This window comes from Brachycentrus maculatus, unplaced genomic scaffold, assembly GCF_059751285.1.
Source record: "Brachycentrus maculatus isolate JH-2025_06_01 unplaced genomic scaffold, ASM5975128v1 h1tg000258l, whole genome shotgun sequence".
NCBI lineage: Eukaryota > Metazoa > Arthropoda > Insecta > Trichoptera > Brachycentridae > Brachycentrus > Brachycentrus maculatus.
This window is the reverse complement of record NW_028281009.1, coordinates 1,102,865-1,112,676: the sequence shown is the minus strand read 5'-3', so window position 1 is coordinate 1,112,676 and position 9,812 is coordinate 1,102,865.

The window sequence follows — 9,812 nt, the reverse complement described above, 5'->3', positions numbered from 1 at the left end:
CTTATATGATGACCCAAAGAAATCATAGAAAATTATAGAAAAGAAATCATAGAAAATCAAAAAAGAAATCATAGAAAGTGATTTGAAGCCGATATGCAAAAAAAAATTGAGAGTATTTTTTGAAAGGCAGTAACTTTAATAAACTAATCTTAAATCGTTTTTTTACGATAGCTTGGTTTGGAATTAAGTCCCACTGGATTTTACATCTGTACTCGATATATTTTTATAGTACGAAACTGGTAAACAACACCGTTTTACTTGCGTATTCTGCTGATCTGACACTAATACAACTAGACTGAAAATATGTTCAGAAATTAAAAATAACTCAACAAACAAAAAACGTTATTCAATATAAAAATTAATTATTTTTTTCAATGCATAATGAATTATGTTTTACAAGAGACGTTTAAAATGTATAAAAGAGAAACGGACATTTGTTTGTTTCTTAGAGTCCCAAAAATATTTTAGTACACCCATGTTTTTTTTTATTATACTATGCGATATATATTTATAAAATAAACATTATTTTATTCATTTTTATTTAAGCGGGAAAGATATTTAAAAAATAAAATATGTCAAATATAATTTTTCTCACAATGTCAAATTCCTAGTCGAATGTTAACTGTACACGATTGTTATACTTACATTTATATTATAAACATAAAATAAAATAAATAAAAATAATAAATCAGTCTAAAGACCGAATTCTCCCACCCTGGAAGTGGGCGTCGTGACGTCAGCGGCGCTTGACGTCAGCGACATGTTGTTGGTAGCAGTAAAATAATATCGAGGCTTGTCTAGCTTTATTTTATTATTTGATTGCTTTAAAGAAAACAGTATTTTTGTTTTTTTTTTAAAACGTAATTTAATAAACCGACGTTGGTTATTACGAAGAAGAAACATACCATATAAAATGTTGCTAGAAATTAATGAACATATAATTTAATCGAGCTTTAAGGAATTACATGGCCAAAATATGTCCAAGTCAGTCGTCGGCAAAAAAAAAACAAATCAAAGCGTTCGAACAATGCGTTATAAAATTAAAATGAAGAATGTTAACAATAAAAAAATTAAAATATTTTTATTGTTAACATTCTTCATTTTAATTTTATAACGCATTGTTCGAACGCTAAAATAAATAAGTGCTTTTCCCGTAATTTCCGCATTTTTAGACATTTTTTCATACAAATTTAAGTCCGTTAAAAGGATTTTTTGTCTTTTTCTTATATTTCTTAGTTTTCTTTTTTACCGTCAAAAACTTATGCCATTCTAACTTTATAGAGGTAAAATTGGGTTAATTAGTAGAATCAATCAAATCTACTACTTAAATGTCAAATATTACAACTTGTCTTTAGCAAGATTAATAATGCTGTAAAATTAAATTAAGACTTTACAGTGAGGGCATTTTTGTATTTATCTACCACTTTTTTAATACTATATATGTATAAATTGGGTTAAACAACGATTAAAAATAGCTTTAAGCAATATATTTTGTTACAAAAAAACCTAGTTTATTTTAAAAAAATTAAATACTCGTAGCAAATATTATTCCAAACTACATTCCGTATTTTGAAATAATTTTTTATGAAAATTTATAAATGAGACTAAATTTGAATAAAATTTAAGTAAAATATAGATTGAGGTACCTAAAAACCTTCATACTATATCATTTATTTATACATACATCGTAAAATCATGTGATGATTATTCTACGACGAATGCAATTGTTTCTGTCGAATTTCGAGGATTAATTAAATTATCAGACATGTTAACAAAAAAATTCTAAATTTATATAAAAGTTATATATTTTGTTCACGTTTGACGTCTCACGTTTCACGTCTAATGTCTCTTATTAATATATAACCTTACATCGAGGTGATTTTCTTACGTCATCTCTCCAATATAATCAATTGATATGTTTTACTGTATTTTTTTCCACATGTATTGTTTTTATTTTCTGACATATATCTTTATTTTTCATTAATTGTTTGTTTTTTCATAAATCATTGTTTTGTAATATCGGGCCAAATATTACAAAAATACTATTTTTTTGTTAACAAATATGGCTAAGTACATCACCCACCGCTAAGTGAAGTCGAAATTAACAATAAATTTTATTATAAGCGTTATTTTTCTAAGCTAAGAAAAAAGTTAATAAATACTGTTTTTCAAAAATAAAAGTATTGGATACATGATATGTTTTACAAATACAAAATACAAATATAAACAGTTTCAATAAAACACTTACAAAAAAGGCCATTCTGCATTAACAGACCAAAATGAAATTCTCGAATATATGTTTATATTTTTGTCGTGTATAAAATACGATTTATTTTGGTATAAATTTTGTAGTCTTCTATATGTACATAATAATATGTATATATAAATATATATATATATATATATATATATATATATATATATATATATATATATATATATATATATATATAAATGTATATATATATATATATATATAAATGTATATATATATATATATATATATATATATATATATATATATATATATATATATATATATATATATATATAATATATATATATATATATATATATATATATATATATATATATATATATATATATATATATGTATATATATATATATATATATATATATATATATATATATATATATTATATATATATGTTTATATATATATATATATATATATATATATATATATATATATATATATATATATATATATATACATATATATATATATATATATATATATATATATATATATATATATATATATATATATATATATATAATATGGTATAGTATTCGATATATATTATATTTAATAAAAACTTTTTTTTTCATTTATTGACCTTTTCAATATTATACCAGATTTTTTAAATATATACCCTCTTAATTTTATTGTGAAATGGTCTTATTGAAACATTTTTATAAACCCCATTATAGATGACTTATACATACTTACATAGATCGCTTGACTGCGTAATGTTAAAAACTAACGACGTCCCTTTACGCCTATACTCATACAAACACCTGAGTATGTTAAAGATTTAACCTCCTATCGTTGATCACATTTACAAGAGCTATCTTGCACTGAAGTTGTACTGAAGGGTGGCCCCTATAATGGTGGTCGAAACGTCTGTAAAAGGATATAAAGTACACGGCTTAGCGCAAAATGAACTCTAAAATCTAATGAAATGTCTAGAAAATCTAGCTTCATACTTGCCTGAGTATATGTTTGTTGTGTCGACTCTAATGGCGTTGAGAATACTCGAGTTATCGTAAAATGTTATTATTAATAATACGTTTTTTTTACAATACGATTTTTACAGACATTCCTCCCAAGGAGCATCTTAACGTAATACTTTAGGTGATATTTATTTCACTAAATATAAACTCTCTTTACTATCTAATTCCATATTTATAAAATTGTATCCAAAAAAAATCTTCAAAAATATAGATTACATTAAACAAAAGTTGCATGTCCACAATCTATTACAATATTTTATTCATTTTCAGACTTATTTATACTACATAAATTGAACAATTTATAAAGACAAAGATTGGTTTAAAATAGCAGTACGTTAATGAAACTTGATTCACGGTAAAAAAAACGTTTTGGTTCTTGTTTTCAAAACATATCACTCGTAAATAAAGGTTAATGGTGAAATAAATATCGATTGAAATACTACTTTGCGACACCCGTTAATATTGTAATATTTTATGTAAATTAGAAATACGATTTGATATTCCAATAAAAGCCCATTAATTTAATTTTCTTGTATTAAAAAAGGCTTTAATTAAATAAGTTGTACATGTATTAAAATCTACTCTCTTTTAATTGTGATTTATTAAAATTTATGTAAAATAAAATTAAATTCATTGATAAATTTTAATTAATTGAATTTTTAAATCAAATCTATTTATGTAGTATATAAAGCATATATTTTTTAATAAAAACCCGAATTAAATTACGTTTTTGGCATATACGTAATACCTACAAATATACATATATATCCACACATATATGTACATATGTTCAGTTGGAATAAAACGAAATAATTAACTTGTTGTAAAAAACTATTTTTAATAAAATAATTATATGTACCTTTATTTAAATTCTATTATTTATATGTAAAAGAAATGTAAATAGTTTTTAAATTTATTAAAATACTAGTTAATACTGTCGTAAAAACGTAATGTAGTGCAGGTAAGACCTATGTATAAATAAATGTTAATAAAATAAAATGAGAAAGTATAATTGATTTCGTTTACACATTTATATAATCTTCCCTTATAAAGTCCCATCCCTGTACAGATTCTGCCGCACAGAAAACGACATCTAGGGGGCCTTTTTTATTACTATTTTAATTACATACGATTTTATGCATTTTAGTCGTGTAAAAAATCTCCCCTTTATCGTTAGAAAATGTTTTTGGTTCTTAAAATATGAAAATCATTTTGAAAAAATCACAATTACCACACAGAAAATTACTAGTAAAAAGATTTTACTTGCAAAAGTTCATATATCGCTCACTCCTTTCAAAAACGTCATAAATCAAAAAAACTTGATTTTTCAGAGAACATTTTTAAAGTTTAAAAATATAATACAATGTATTAAAAATAAATATCAAGCCACTTATTGAACTTTTTACTGTGCAACAGATCCCTTTAGGTAAAACCTAAACGTTTTTTCTCCATTTGAAAAATATTTAGTAAATTTAAAAAAAAATATTTAACAATACCTTTTCTTCAAAATGTAAAAACAATACTTTCTGCCCTGTAGCAAGTAAATATTAAGTTAAAAATATACCTCTTTTCCTGGGATATAGAACATTTTCTGGGCATTCCGAAAACATGCACAACTGAAAATTGTCGATTTTTGATTTATGACGTTCTTGAAAGGAGTGAGCGATATCTAACCTCGCTTTTGCTAAAACATTATGGTATATTTTTTTCTTTATGATCAATAAGAAAAGAACAACACATTACAAATTATAAATAATTTTAATGTTACACGTCATTATACAATTACAGTTAGGTTCTTCTCCCTAAGATTTCTAAACTCACACACATATATATACATATATATATATATATATATATATATATATATATATATATATATATATATATATATATATATATATATATATATATATATATATATATATATATATATATATATATATATATATATATATATATATATATATATATATATATATATATATATATATATATATATATATATATATATATATATATATATATATATATATATATATATATATATATATATATATATATATATATATATATATATATATATGTATATTCATGCATTTATAAATAAAAATAGATACACAATGACAATTATTCATTATGTTAATAGAGATCGCGTATAAATTTTTGTTGGAAACAATGGATTTTATTTTGAAAACAGGTTATTAAAAATAAAAAGTAAAATTCGTAGGCAATAAACAAAATAATTCAAAGAAATATTTTATGAAACATAAAGGGTAAAAAAATTCAAATGATGGTTTTCAAAGTTAATTAATAATAAAACATAATACTAAATATTTATCATGGCAGACAGAGTGCTTCTTGACATCTGAAAAAATTTTATATACCCACAAGCATTGTGAAATTAACCACGTTAGATATGTATGTTTTCTCTTTACTTTCCTTTCCATTTAATCAGACTGAGTCATAATCTACCTCCCTTGATCAGGATATACCTAGTAATGGTCTTTTTTTGCTAAAATTGCACGCTTTGTTTTGATAGACCTCAATCGTTGGTAGCAGTCGAATACGTTATTCTTCTTGTAACCCTTATCCGCACCCAATGGTGCATAGGGCACTGCACCGTATTGACGCAGTGTCATCTTGATCGTTACTTAAATGAAGGTAAGGTGATCACTCCTGTGCTTCAGGGACCAGTCCAGAGTAATTTTAAATAATTATTGTATAAAGTAATAAATAATTGGATAAAATAATTTAGAAAAACAATTTTACGAATATTTTTAATTTCAGTCAAAATTTTAAATTAGAGTTAGCAGGACTTTTAAAATAAATACATGTCTTTGGAAATAAACGCTTTACATGTAATCTTTTTCTTCATACTAATAAGCGCTTTTAAGGCCCGGTCTTAATTGTTCAAATCAGAATGCGCAGAGCCGCTCTAGCCTCAGGGCTAGACGTGTTCTTACGCTCGATTAAAAAAACGAATATTGGATATTTTTTGGAATGAATATTGGAAAACTATCTTTATTTGTTTTTTTTTTAATTCCTTTAATAATTATTTCGAAGAAAAACTTATTTTTTCAAAGCAAAAACGACGTTTAAATAAAAAAATATATTTCCGTAAAATGTTACCTGGATTTAGAGAAATAAAGTTGCGACTTAACGAATACTTGGCCTTAATAATTGGATAATGAAAATGGGTAGATACGTATCATTCATATGGGAACGACTCATGAAAAACCAATAACTGGCAAATATTCAAACACCCTCCTTATCATTCATCGTTCACTTTGTGTAATACTACTTTAAACGAAGTACCGGTAGGCATGAACTAGTATTTTTTTTTAAAGTGGTATTACATAACACTTTATCGCTCACTAGCGATGAATGATAACGAGAGTGTTATATCACAGACTTAATAGTGCTTTTAATTTTCAAAATAGGTAAATACTAATTCAACAATGTTTGTAAAATGTGCTCTCGGTTCGGGAAAACCCAGGAGGATACATTATTGTAAATTTAAAACCAATTTTGTACATGACGACCTAAATAAATAGATGTCAAATTTGCTTTGAAATACTTTACATTAACTTCGCGACGAATTATAATTACTACAACGTACCTAAGAAAAACTATGTGTTGGGATACCTTAGATGTCGATTTGACTACCAAAGCAAAAAAGAAAAAGAAAGCTGTCTTTGCCGTCACGATTTTTTTATTTAGCCACTTCAACGGAAAATGTTTCAACTAAGGAAATTATTTTTATATGGATAATTCGCCATGAGTATTGTTAAAGGAGAATATGTAATGAGTAAAACACATTTTTACGGGTTGTTTGAAGACTTCAGATTGAAATGTCATAAATCAAGTCCATTTTTGTGTTTTGTCATATTGAAAAGAAACATACATTTAAAATTTACAAAGCAAACAATGAAAATAATAAGTTAAAAATAACATGTTGAAAAATATACAGACGTGCGGTAAAAATCCAGACAGAATAAGATCAACCTGATTCATATCAGCCCTTTTGACCAGTATGTTATTTTAACTCAATATTCTCATTTTGAGCTTTGTAACATTAAAATATATTTTCTGTTCAATATGACGAAACACAAAAAATTGACCTCTCGTTCATACAAGAAACCTCATCAATAATAACATGACCCTATAAGATATAAGAGGATAGTCCTCTTATGAAATCTAGGGCAGATGATCCGGCGTCCTGTGGCCGACATCGGGAGAGTCGCAGATCCCAGCGGCGGAGGTAAATCAGGGACAGGATGAGGGAATCCCCGCTGATCGCAATTATCTCATTTGGCAGTCGCCCTTCCTGCACTAATAAACTAATTGCGCTGCTTCCTAATTCCACGCAAGTGAGTCCCCGCTGAGGAATAAAACTAGCCATAATTGGATCCAATCGGTATGCAAATTCTCAAACATTAATTTGTCATTGGTCATTGGACACAAACGGAATCAGTAAATCGAGCTTTAGGTATTGACCCATTGACGGATTGTCGTTGGAGGAGTGCCAAATGTCACGTCGGACATAACTTAGAGAATCTAGATTTCATTCGGCAATTACATTGATTAGACATAACTTAGAGAATCTAGATTTCATTCGGCAATTACATTGATTAGACATAACTTAGAGAATCTAGATTTCATTCGGTAATTACATTCTTCTTCTTCTTATTCTTCTTCTTCTTCTTTTCAGGACTAGGTACTGTCATTCTCGGGTCGCTCCTGGGAGGTGGAAGACCAGCTATCCTTCCATCGTTTAGGTGGTCTTCCTCGGGGTCTGATCCCGCCTATGCTGCTGTCCGCTGCCACCCTCACCACTCGATCCGAACTCGCACTTCCCACATGATCTCTCCAGAACCGTCTTCTTTCTCTTCCCCATCGCACAACATCTTCAACATCGTAGATTTTTCTTATTTCTTAGTTTCTAACTCTATCGCGAAGTGTTAGGCCTACAATGGGTCGTAGGGTCTTCATTTCCGATATCCTAAAGGCTTTTTGTTCTCGCGGTGTCGGCTCTTGTTTCCGTGCCGTATGTCAAGATAGGTCTTACGCAGGTTTTATAGATCCTCACCTTACTCTCCGTCTTTTACATTCGTTGGATTACATTTCACTCGGCAATGACATTGATTTGCGAAAAAATATTCGTCTAAAAAGATCGGCAGAATGTTATTGTCACATGTTGACATTATAGCCAGAACTGGATATCCATTTCGCAATCGCTAAGTTCATTTTAGAAATGAATGAATAAAATAGAAGTTATGAAAAATATAACACAATTACAACGCGTTTCACAATATTTCTACATTGATACAATCCTTGAACATTTCTACACTTAGATTAATGCATTGAATATTGAATAAGTAATTAATTAGGCATATAAACGTATTCCCAATAGACCGCGCATTTTCCTGCGCTTTCCTGAAATAACGAGTGCTTCATGCAATCATTATAAATCCTCAGTAAACAATCCACTTGAAAGGATGAAGTAACAACTAACAACAGTACATTGGAGTATTGGAAAATTTAATGTAGAGATAAAGAATCTGACACAATACGTTTGTTTAAAGTCGGAAAATTATCTTTGAACAACGCTCCACTACTTATTGCCAAGATAACAATTTTTTCGTTTGAAATGAGTGCATTATGCTTAGCAAATAAGAAGTCACATTTATTACAACTGTTAACAAACATATTAAATCACCAACGTAATATAAGTTTAATTCTTATAGATAAATTGTTTTATTTTGTAGAAAAAGTCTGACATCAAGTTTGATTTGAATTACGAACAAATGTTATAAGCTATGTTAATTGTGAAAATATTGTATTTAGTATTTGGAACAAGTACAAAGAGTACAAAAAGAAAAACAATGGGAACAACAATACAGGTTTTGTTGGTCTTGAGTCAATGTTTTAGGCCCCAAAAAGATTGACCTAACATAAGAAAGCCCTTCTGACTTACATAAGTTATCGTTTCGGGTCTCTGGTATCATTTTTCATTTGAATATTTGATTGTTTGCGTTTAAAATTTTTGATTACTTTAAAGTAACAACCGAACAAATTAATAAAAATGATATAATATTATTGATCCAGCATCCAGCTACGAGTTTAGTAAGCGAATACAGTTTTCAAGTGCCATCTACCCTCTGACTGCAAACATTGAAAGCTGTCCCACCGCATTCCCAGATCTGATACAGAAGCATCTAGACTTCCTGTCAGACCTTCTCTTGCGAAAGCAATTTTAATTAACTAAGTTGCGAAATTTATTGAAAATGTGAAACAACATAAAATTGTATCTCGATTTAACTGTGAATTTACATTTAAAAAATGACTGCAAACAGCTATGTATGGTGTCAAACGTTTTATATATGGTATCAATATCACTAGTCTGTTTTTGGTTGGCTGGAAAATATTGCTTTTTAGCAAAAAGCCCGCCAATGTACCTACTTACTTCTTTTCTGTACATGAAGTTTAAATAAATAAATGCGTGAGAGGTTCCTTTCTCGTTCCAATCCGGATATTGAGAGTGAATCTTTGT